This window comes from Dreissena polymorpha, chromosome 3 (genome assembly GCF_020536995.1).
Source record: "Dreissena polymorpha isolate Duluth1 chromosome 3, UMN_Dpol_1.0, whole genome shotgun sequence".
Lineage (NCBI taxonomy): Eukaryota > Metazoa > Mollusca > Bivalvia > Myida > Dreissenidae > Dreissena > Dreissena polymorpha.
The window spans coordinates 136,197,414-136,209,611 of record NC_068357.1 but is presented as its reverse complement, the minus strand read 5'-3'; positions in this window follow the sequence as shown (position 1 = coordinate 136,209,611).

The following is a 12,198-nucleotide window of genomic DNA, read 5'->3' as shown; positions in this document are numbered from 1 at the left end:
AATAGAGTTTGCTGCTTAATGTATTAATAACTAATTAATAATGTTGATAATATTGAAAATAAATGGTTTCAATTTTATTTATCCGTTTAAGATGCAGTATTTGACCAAGTTAATTTGTCGCTAAAAGTATTCATTACACATTCAATCCAAAAAGCGTTACGAGTTGCTATTGAAACTATAATCGCATTCCGATAAAAATGGTGTCTGTATTAGGGCCTGTTTAATTTCTACGCTTTATTGCAATTCATAAAAATATTGATAAGGTTACCGGTATATCTAGACACACTCTGTTATCCAAACAATCCTTGTGATCATAAACAAATAAACAATGAAATATAAATAAAATTAGATGATAAAAAATGGTATCTTCCTTTTTGCTGTTGCTAGTTATCAACAGAGTAGCAAAACTTTTAAATATAAATTATATTCAATTCATAGCACGCTTAAAGATTTGAAGTTTATCTAAATCTATAAGCACAAACATATTTATGTTTGTTAATACAAAGCTGTAGCAGTTTTCTGATTGCGCTTGAAAAGATGTGATTGTTGTTGTTGCATTAATAGTATCATTAGTTTGTATTTCCAGATTAGGTATTCCACCATACATTTTGTTTTTAATCAGATGTCTTATAATTGTCTTACTGCTACTGCTACTGCTGCCGCTGCCGCTGCCACTGCCACTGCCACTGCCGCTGCCAGTGCTGATGCTGCTACTGCTACTGATAGTGCTACTGCTACTGCCACTGCTACTGCCACTGCCACTGCCGCTGCCACTGCCGCTGCTGCTGCTGCTACTGCTACTGATAGTGCTACTGCTACTGCTGCTGCTGCTGCTGCTACTGCTACTGATAGTGCTACTGCTACTGCCACTGCTACTGCCACTGCCACTGCCGCTGCCACTGCTGCTGCTGCTACTGCTACTTATACGGCTACTGCTACTGCTACTGCTACTTCTACTGCTACTTCTACTGCTACTGCTAGTGCTACTGCTACTGCTACTGATTCTCATACTGCTACTGCTACTGCTGCTGCTGCTGCTGCTGCTGCTGCTGCTGCTGCTACTTCTACTGCTACTAATTATAATAATTCTCCTTCTACTTCTCTTTCTACTATTGCTAGCGATGCTTCATAATTTATTTTTAAATGTATCATTTTGTTTAAACAGGAAAGAACTGTTATATATATTTTCTTAAAGGTGTAAAGAATCTAAACTTTCTGCGATTAAAGTTTTATTTAACTGGATTAGTATAGGCCACATAACAGACGCTATTGTACTGATTTGTACTAAACAACATTTTGTCATAATCAACAGTTTTAACATGCCGCAGTTTCCTTGGTCAATGGAAGTTAACCTTTGATTGGACTTATGTATAAAACATTAACAAGGTAATTGTTGACAGTTTGTCCTGTCCTAATTATATATTAGTTGAGCCAAACGTGTGATAAAGATCCCTTTTGGGGTGGCGATAGATACTATTTATATTGTTAAACAGTGGGAGACTGAGAAAACATATGTTACAATTAATTTGTCTACTTTGCCTGCTTCTTCTATATATATTTTTCTTGCTAATCGTTTAAGTTTAGTTTTAGTAAAGTAGGTATATCAATTTACATATTTTTATAGATATTTATTTGGATAGTCATAGTATGTTTTATTTGACTTGACATCATTGAACCGGTTTATTCATTGATAAGATCGGGATCTCCACAGGTGTTTAATCTCGATTGTTAGGTGGGAGAAGGGTCCGAATGATAATGTTGTCGTCGGCTTACGAATCACATTTCACAAGTTTTAGACAAATATGCATACGTTATAAACCTAATTTAAGTATTACATAGATAATAAATTATCTTTATTTTGATGAACTACGTTTAAGGTATAAAACTATAATTATCTATTTGTTGTGTGCCGCATACATACCATCTTGCTTTTTTAAATTTGATCACAACGGTCCGAAGTCATAAACATTCATTATGCATGGTTGCTTAAGCACAGTGTATACTAACTAACCTATGTTAATTGTTGTTTGCTAGGGTTATTATTATTATTTATTTTTTTTTAATTGGGGGGGGGGGGGGCTTTCATAGAAGATTTCAACTAGTCCTTCAATTAACGAAAAAAAATAATATTGGTATAGGAAATATAAAAGAGTAATAGATAGCTTCCTTCATGCTGTTCTATTATGGCGTTTTAACGCATATAATTATGCATGGTTGATGAAGCACATTGTATGCTACCGATGTTTATTGTTGTTTGATGATGATGTTAAGTTGGTGTTGCTGTTGTTGTTGATGATTATGATGAGGAGGAGGAGGAAGAAGAAGAAGATTATGATGATGGTGGTGGTGGTAGTGGTAATGACGACGATGATGATGATTTTGATTATGATAATGAGATTTGAATTAAATTAATGCGCAAAGATTTTTCTTTTTAGCGGCCAAGTGCAGATATCTGCGCTCGGCCGCTGTAAGGGTTATGTAATATTTGCAATCTACATAGGAGTCAATAGCAGATACCAAGCACCATATGTTTATGAGAAACAAAAGCAAAATATTGGCAATCGCTGAAATCTCGAATATGACTTAATCATTTTATTAAATGAAAACCGGTTACTATTTTAAACTGTTATTATATTGCAACAACATAGCGTTGTTTATCCAAGAGACCATTGTTATAATTACAGGGACGTCAATAGGCCAAACTATTCAGGAAATATGATTTGAGTCGTCAAGGATAGATTTTGAGATCAATGTACGTCCGATGAGATTTTAAGGGAGTTGGAGGCGTAGGGACAGATTCGTTCGAGTACGCGATCATTTGAGAACAAATAATGTTGAAGCTTTATTGGAATTCCGGAAATTTGCGATCGGTACCGATTTTTCCTGGTTCTTTTTTATTGATTCTGATAAGTTAGCGGCCGGCACGGACATGCATATTAACTGACGAAAACCTCTTCGCTACTTTCCGAAAATCTTCGACATGTTGCAAATATCCGTAATATTCCGCATTGTACTCACCAGAAATTGCAACTTGAAAGACTACAATAAATCAATTAGCTACGGCTCGGGCGGGGATTTACCACTTATCCCTGTAAGGGACCTAATGCCCCAGACTACCGGCTATTTTTTCCGAAATTGGAACTTGATACACTTGATATCCCTGAATTAAATATTAATATCCGCAATTTTGATCTCTAGAGTGCTGACTGTTAGTATTGTATTTGACTGGAATGACTGTCGATTATGTGTTTTTAGATTAAAACAAGCTTACGAAGAACTTTGTGTTTGCTTTTTTGTACGCTTTCTTTTTAAAAATGTATTGTCCGCCACGGACGCAACAATTGACCAAATGTACCAGATTGTGGTCTCTTTAAAGTGCTATGTTTCTACTGCCGTGATATCTTTAACGAACTACACATTATTGATCGTGGACGTTTTATACTCTTATTGAATCTGTTTCCCATAAATATGCTCTTCTATTAGTAGATGTTTAGGTGACGATGTTCTAATTATAGATCTTACACGGCCAAGAAACACTAGATAGGTCTTTGCAAAGAGAGCTGTTGGATATCGTGAATGCGTTCAATGTGGCCTGTTTATTTCAGAAAGCTATGTGCAATGTTTTATGGGGATTTCTATCAAATTGCCAATTGCAAAATTTGATTTAATTCATTCGGACCTACAAGCGGGAAACTTCTTCATTAAAATTCAATGGGCTTTTAAGAAGTTCGTTGAAAGGCCAAATTTGACGTTAAACAGCAACGCCGAAAAAATTGCTACTCAGTCTTATTTATCACTTTTTTGTAAGATTTACCAGTAGACGTTCTTCAGTGAAATAAAGCAAACACACAGTGCCGACAAGTACGGAAGGGTATTTAGGTAAAAATTACATCCTTCTTTGTGACTGTGTCATGATTCTTGATGGTACTTTCAATTAGTATGTAGACACCTTTTCATGCTTGATGACACTTACATCTTGCCTGATGTCCAATGTCTATTTACATTCTGCTTAATGGTATCATGCATGTGTACAGATGCAACATTCTTGTTCGTTAATTGCATGCTGCATATGTGTATGTTGGTTTGTGCAGAGAGACTTGTGCAATAGGCGCAGTGCATAATGGAATCAAATATTAATGCGTTTAATAAATTAACGCGATGGCAAGATGTGAATTTCACCCAAGCACAAAGCAACATACTATCATGCATGATACAATGATGTCAATCGACAGTCATTCCGAAATGCTACGGAGGACTACGGAAATTTACGGCGTATAACGGAAATTTTATTTTATAGGAGAAGTTGCGCCCCTTTGTAAGATATTTGCTACTGAACCGAAATTAACCGCGTGTTTGTAGACTTAACTTTTTTTTGGTTAATGACTAACCATAATTTTTGTACAGTAATTTACCTTCAATAACCAAAGAAAGTCTATGGATATATTTCAATATATGCTACTAATGCATGTATGCAGAGCTCCAGATAAGACGCTTAAAGTCGTAAAAAATTGAATTGAATTTAGTAAAAAAGTAGACTTTAATTCTGTGCGTACGGTTACCGTACCGTACCGCAACCCGGCAATTGTCTTGAGCTCTTCTTAGACTATAAACCTAAATGCGGATGTGCCAAAAATTACACTTACCTGAAAAAAAGAATTAATAATAGACTTTAAGGCTGGATTTTTTATAGAGTGTAAACCAAGATTTTGCTGAAAAAGTTATCTGGAACTTTGCATGTATGTTGAGAGGATATCGATTACATAATTTCAAATTTACTAGAGTACTTTTATATTGCACCACATAAAATGCTATAAAACTATAATATTGAAGTGCACATATAAACTTTATTATAGATGGGTAGGTATTTCGTGTCAATCTCTTTCACATATGAAAGAGCTGTTGGTCATGCTGCTTTAAGTACATATAGATGCATGACACAATTTAGATTAAGCAAAATAAAACACTAGGTATTTGCAAAGAGTCAAATATATACGAGCAGTAAGAGCGTAATCGTGGGCAGCGAGACTTACTCATGTAGAATTGAAACTCTTATTGCTTTCTTTCGAAATAATTTCATGTGTCCGATCTAATATGCAATATGCCCGGTGTTTTTTTATGCGGATTAATGTTCCGTTTTAGATCCATAATTAACGAATGCCTCAATATTTACAAAAATTAACACCGGAATAATGTTCACCGACATTTTTTCATACAGATTGGATATAAATATTATAGAGCTTAACAAAAAAATACATTAAGCCCTGTTCTCCCGGCACACGTGCTGGACACACAGGTGGTTAGCGTGTGGCTATGATAATAATTAGTGAAAACATCTTTTTGAATGATAAATAATCATATTGTAACGAAAAATCAAATTTTCTATAAAAAAAATTCACTATCGTTTTATATATAACAAGGTATCCAACTCGAAATCATCCGAAAACGGGGTGCATCGTTATGAGCAGCCATTACTAAATTAATTTTGCAGCGATTTCATGACCCGGTCTTATTCAACGCAGAAATGAATTTCCTTTTAGGAAATGTATATATCTTGTTATATTTCTACACATGCTAAGTCAAATTTTAAGAAATAACGCTATTCATAATTCGCTTAACCGAGTTGTGATCGATCAGACCGTATTTATGAATGAAATCTCCAGTTGTAAAGACACACCTCCGCATTGGAGCAATAAAATCACTCGTGTGTTTAAAATGTCAGTTGGTTGAAATGTATGTAAACAAAGGTTTCAAAATGCGCTGGACAGTTAGTTTTGGTGCATAATGCAACGGCAAGCACGGTAAGAATGTTTTTTCATACGTTTTATTGAATTATGGTATCGAGGTTCGTGAACTTTGCAGGAAAAATGCCCTTTACTCCGTTAAGATTTCAGTCATGAATACTGTCTGATAGATCACAGCTGGGTCACGCGAGTTGTGTATCGTGTTATTTCTTAAAAGTTGAGCCAGTATTTGTACAAATATTGCACGACATATACATTTCCAGAAAGGAATTTTTTTCTGCGTTGAATAAGACCAAGATCGTGAAAATCGCTGCACAATGGATGAAGTAATGGCTGTTTAAAACGTTGCATCCCGTTTTCGGATGATTTCGAGTTGGATACTTTGTAATATATATATTTAACGTATTTTTTTTAAGAAAAGTTGATTTTTCGTTATAATATGATTACTTATCATTCCAAAATATGTTTTCACTAATTATTATTATAGCCACACGCTAACCACCTGTGGCTGGACATACACCTTTAAAAAACACTATACAACTTCAAGTACTTATGCACTTAATTGATTGTAAACAATGACGGTTGAAATCCGTGCGTGGGAATTTTTCTGGTAACCAAGAGCGACGTCAACGTTCATGACAAACCTGTTTATATGACATTTATTTATTGATTTTTTCCAACTTGATAGAAAATTATGTTTTATGATATTTTAATACATGTAGTAGAAGTAGTTGTTTTCTCAACGAGGAGTACAATAGTTGTACAGTACTAGACACGAGTACTTGTAACTTTCAGGTTTCTCTTTATACCAAGGACATTATATAGTCATAAAATGATAAATATGTGTTGATAGAAATGTAATTTTAGCATGGTAAACAGACTAGAGAAATCTGAAAGTTTCACGCACAGGTCTGTGGCAATGGGGGTTTGGGCTTCTTTATAAATATGAGGTCGATATGCAATGCACATCGGTAGATTACGTCTACTGTAATTATTTAAACTAGGGAAGGGCCACAATTCCAACACATCAGCCCCGTTATGTCCTGAATAAAATACATGTATAATTTCTTGAGTGCCAATTGCATCTTACAAATATCAAAAACATTCACGGCAGTCAATTCATTGTGTAGGCCTACTGGTCTTCATGGCAATAATGACCGTATTTACTTTAATGGAGATTATATAACAAAGGGAACTAATTCAGCTTATTCAGTTTACTAGTCAAAATGATTCGGATGTTTTCGCTTTTTTCCGAGGGCATTATATAGTCATAAAATGATAAATATGTGTTGATAGAAATGTAATTTTAGCATGGTAAACAGACTAGAGAAATCTGAAAGTTTCACGCACAGGTCTGTGGCAATGGGGGTTTGGGCTTCTTTATAAATATGAGGTCGATATGCAATGCACATCGGTAGATTACGTCTACTGTAATTATTTAAACTAGGGAAGGGCCACAATTCCAACACATCAGCCCCGTTATTTCCTGAATAAAATACATGTATAATTTCTTGAGTGCCAATTGCATCTTACAAATATCAAAAACATTCACGGCAGTCAATTCATTGTGTAGGCCTACTGGTCTTCATGGCAATAATGAACGTATTTACTTTAATGGAGATTATATAACAAAGGGAACTAATTCAGCTTATTCAGTTTACTAGTCAAAATGATTCGGATGTTTTCGCTTTTTTCCGAAAAGTAATTTATTTAACATACGGAAAATAAACGCGCGCCACCTGTTGTCATAATTTAGTAACTTGCATTCTGCTTACTGCCTGTTGCTAACTGCCGTTGTTAATGACGCTTAGTGGCAAAACTGATTATGACTGGTTTCAGGAATAATGAACACACAAACATTGGATAGTCACCTAGCATGTTAAAACAATCATCAAGTATAAACGATAGAGAACAAGAATGTTGGAACTGTCATGAAGCATATTAGAATAAACATCACGCATAATGTAAATATTCATCATGAATGATGTAATGTTGCAGCAACCATCAAGTATAAACGAATAGACAACAAGCATGTTGGAATTGTCATAAAGCAAATTAGAATAAGCATCAGTCATAATGTAAATATTCACCACGAATGATGTAATTTTTACCTAAATATCCTTCCATAGACATGTGTTGTTACTAAAATAGACATAGAGATTTGAGCATTGGGAGTGACCTAATCATAATGTGCTTTGGCAGTGTTACGGAATACCGTTAGTGCCATCGTGGTTACATATTAAAATCCAGAGGGCGAGAACGCGAGAACGCGATAGTACGATGGCGACAGTGTGACACTACGATGATGACAGGGTGACAATACGATGGCGACAATGCGATAGTACGATGGCGACAATGCGAGAACGCGATAATACGATGGCGACAATCAGACAGTGCGATGACGACAGTGCGACAATACGATGGCGACAGTGATATAGTACGATGGCGACAATGCTACAGTTCGATAGTGCGATAATACGATGACGATAGTGAGAAAATACGATGACGACAGTGCGACAATACGATGGCGATAGCCGACAGTCCGATAGTACGATGGTGCCAATGCGATAACGCGATAGTATGATGGCGGCAATTCGAAAATGCGATGGCGACAGTGCGACAATACGATAGCGACAATGCGATAGAACGATGGCGACATTGCGATGATACCACGGCGACAGTACGATATGACTATCGCATTGTCGCCCCCGTACTATCGCACTGCCGCCATTGTATTGTCGCACTGTCGCATTGTCGTCATCGTACTAGCGCGTTTTCGCAATCGTACGAACGCATTGTCGCCATCGTATTGTCGCACTGTCGTCATCGTACTTTCGCGTTCTCGCATTCTCGCCCTCTGGATTTTAATGAGTAACCACGGTGGCCCTAACGGTATTTCGTACAGTAAAGTGCGTAAAATCTGGTTTGGAATAACAATTTATATGCCGAAAACAGATGTTGAAAATCCGACTTTGTTTTATAAGTAGTAGCCTAAATATACAATGAGTTTTCCGAGCATTAAATAAACATATTAAAATAAAATTCATGTTCGTATCGGTTGAAGTTCTTGTTAATAGTAGAATCAAATAACACAATAAAACGCTGATTGGGCTTACTAATTTGAGGCAAGAAAAAACACATCGCGCTATTATATATAACATATAACGCGCATCCGCAAAGTTCGAGCGCCCGTCTCGGTGCCGTCGTTTCCGGTGAAAGTTTCGCACAGGAGCTAACAAGTTTGGATATGAGACCACGAATCATGGCTTTACTTTATATATCAGTCAGCGTAGAACCTGACCAGACTTCGCGGTTGGACAAGCTAGGATGGACCAACTTTGGCCGCATATGACATAAGACCCATTTTCGCATGACGCGGGTCATCTGACTTTTATAATGTGTATATAGCTTTGAATGGAATTTGCACATAGTTTTTTGCATGGACTTATTGTTATGTTAATGTTTGCACGCTTTCAAAAGCAGAGGGCATATATAAGATCAATTATACTACGGAGTTCATTTTCTGTTGCAAAATGAAATGTAATAAAGATTGTTACTCAGCGGTGTGTACAGTATGACAGCGTTGTCTGTCTGCGATGCATTTATACTGGTTCTAAGCTGGCATACTCACCAATTGGACTCAACCATCTGCTCGAACAAGAAATGATAAGTTCTACTAGCATAAACCTTTAATTGTAACTTATTTAAAAAATATTCATGTTATTTATATTATTCAATTTATTATTCATAATTATAATTATAATTTCCTTTTTTGTTGTTTTTCGCATTAAGAAACTTATTCGGCTTACGAAACTGAAAAATCCCATTGAAAAAAAAATCCCATGGGTGAAAAAGCCCATGGGATTTTTTATTTTTTTCAAACACGACTAAACGCATTAAAATATCGTAGGTTGTTCATCATTTCACAAAATATGATGTTTCTGGAAGTTTCATGAATAAATCTCTCAAAATAAGAAAAAAAAACATGGAATTTTTTTCTCTCATTTTAAAATGGGATTTTTTATTACTTAATATTTATATATATAATTTGCATAAGACCAATATACAGTCCTTAAATAACGTAAAAATACTTGCAAACGCAAATAAAACACGTTTTGTAAAATGTTCAAAATCCAATGGGATTTTTCTCCCATTTGCAAATTATGGGAGAAAAAAAATCCCATGGGGGAAAAAATCCCATGGGAAATCAAAAATCCCATGGGAAAATGCAAAAATCCCATGGGAACCCAACTATGCTTATAAATTTCATAGTGATGAAAACGCATTTTATGAGTGAAAATAACCAAATATTAATAAAAGATAAGACTTTTATCGCATACTATGTCTCAAAGTAGCGAATCTTTAAGAAAAAAGGGTACTTAAGTTTGCGAAATTTCGGTTTCGCAAAGTTTTTCCGGTGGCCGTGTTAACACAGGCATGGCAGTACTTCTTCACATCAAACTAACAAACTCTTAGTTTTCGGACGCTTTAAAATGATGAAAAAAGTATCCAGAATTAAGATTCACAAAAATATATAAAAAATGTATAAAACAATATCCAAAAATGGTAAGTCATCCTGACAATAAATAATGCCTTAATGTTCAGATTTTTTTGTGTATAAAGAAACTTGGCTAAGATAAAGAGTTAACCTTCATATCACTTTTGAATACATTTACTATAATTGTTCAGAATAGCGATAAACTACCACGTCCACTATGAAGCAGAACCCTACTTCTACGTCCATCCGGTCTTCGCGATAATCAGATAGCAGCAATAATAATTCGGTCATATTTGCAACATAAACTGGCAACTTGCATTTTTATATGGAATCGCCGATACTTAAATCAGCTCTCATTTTCCTCCAGCCACCATTCCAGCATATGTGACCTTCCTAGGTGTCTTTTGCAGCATAACATGAAACATGTCGTCCATTTTGCTGAATCATTGTAACAATGATGGTCTTTAACTAACACTTAAAACGTATTTGTTTTACGCAATACTTCTGCAGTGCTATCGTAGTAAATACCTGGTGCTCGGTCAAAACCTAATTGGAGCTAGCTTAGATCAGTGACAGTCTTGGACATAGTGAACGCCCAACCTCCTCCAAGTCCTAACATGACGGGAACTTGCAAGGGTCTCGCTTAGATCTCACTATGATTCTACTGAAACCATTCCAAGCTCATGCCATCAATGTTGTGTCCTTCATGAAACAAGGAACTTAGTAAACCCCTTCAATGTCAAACTATTGCATCTGAAAATAGCACTACTTCTTATGCAGACTTGTGTGCAGTTTGTTTGTTTGTTTTCAAAACCTTTTTTGAATCCAAATAAAAAGTAGTTTAAAATACTTTACATTTAATGTATCCAAAATGGCCGATAAACATCTGTCGTTACGCATCGTTGACCATCTCTGAACATTTTGAAAGTGATGAACATGAAAATTATGTCACACACAGCTACTACTTTGTTTGAATATGAAGCGTGAACAGCAAGTTCGATGTGAAGCTATCGTATAACGTAACATAAAATATACCCCGCTTCAAACTTTGGTTAAAGGGTATAAAAACAAGTTCACGTGTACACAAGAAGCTGCATTGAAATTCACATCATATGGATGGGTTGTGCCGATAAGCTACTCACTGCCGCATGTTTTATCAAGGATATGCTTTCAATACTAGGCTGCATGAAAATAAATTCCAGTATAACAGAAATGAAATCAGTGATGAAACACCTCACCGGGATGTAAATACAGCTATAGGTAGTTTTTACTCAAGTGGATTTTAGTGGACAAAACAAATAAAATTCATATTCTGAGATACACAAGTATAACAACAAACTAGCTTGTAAAAGCTAGTGACTGATTTAATGTAAAGTTCCAGTACAGTAAAAAAGGAACTTTTTAGATGATTTCCAACACAAATAATTTCCAACATTAAAATATTTTTATGTGACAACAACACTGTTGGAAAGAAATATTTATTCCAGGAAACATAAATAATAAAAGGTATACAACAGCAACAAGGCAATAACAATCATATTTTATTTTTCTTTGAAGATTTACCAAAAGCCTAAGCTCACTTTTAACGCAACGTTACAAAGATGAAAGTTTCTACTCACTCCCCAAAAATGGAAAAGATGGAATATAAATTCTACTTTTTATTATACATTTTTATGTTCACTAAATATTATTTTTTCTTTCAATAAGACTTTTAAATGGGATATACATGTGCCCTTTTTATAGGTGCACATGGTGTAAGACTTATTTATAAACATACACATACCATGATGAAAATTTATAGACGAGAAAGCATTTAAGTCTCGAAATATTTTCTAATGGTTAAACTTTAGAGCAATAGCTTTTAATGGATATCTTACAACACCATTGCAACAATCCCATTAAATCGGCAAAAAACTGCTTGGTATCTTTTAATCTTACATTCTGTGTACACAGGATTGC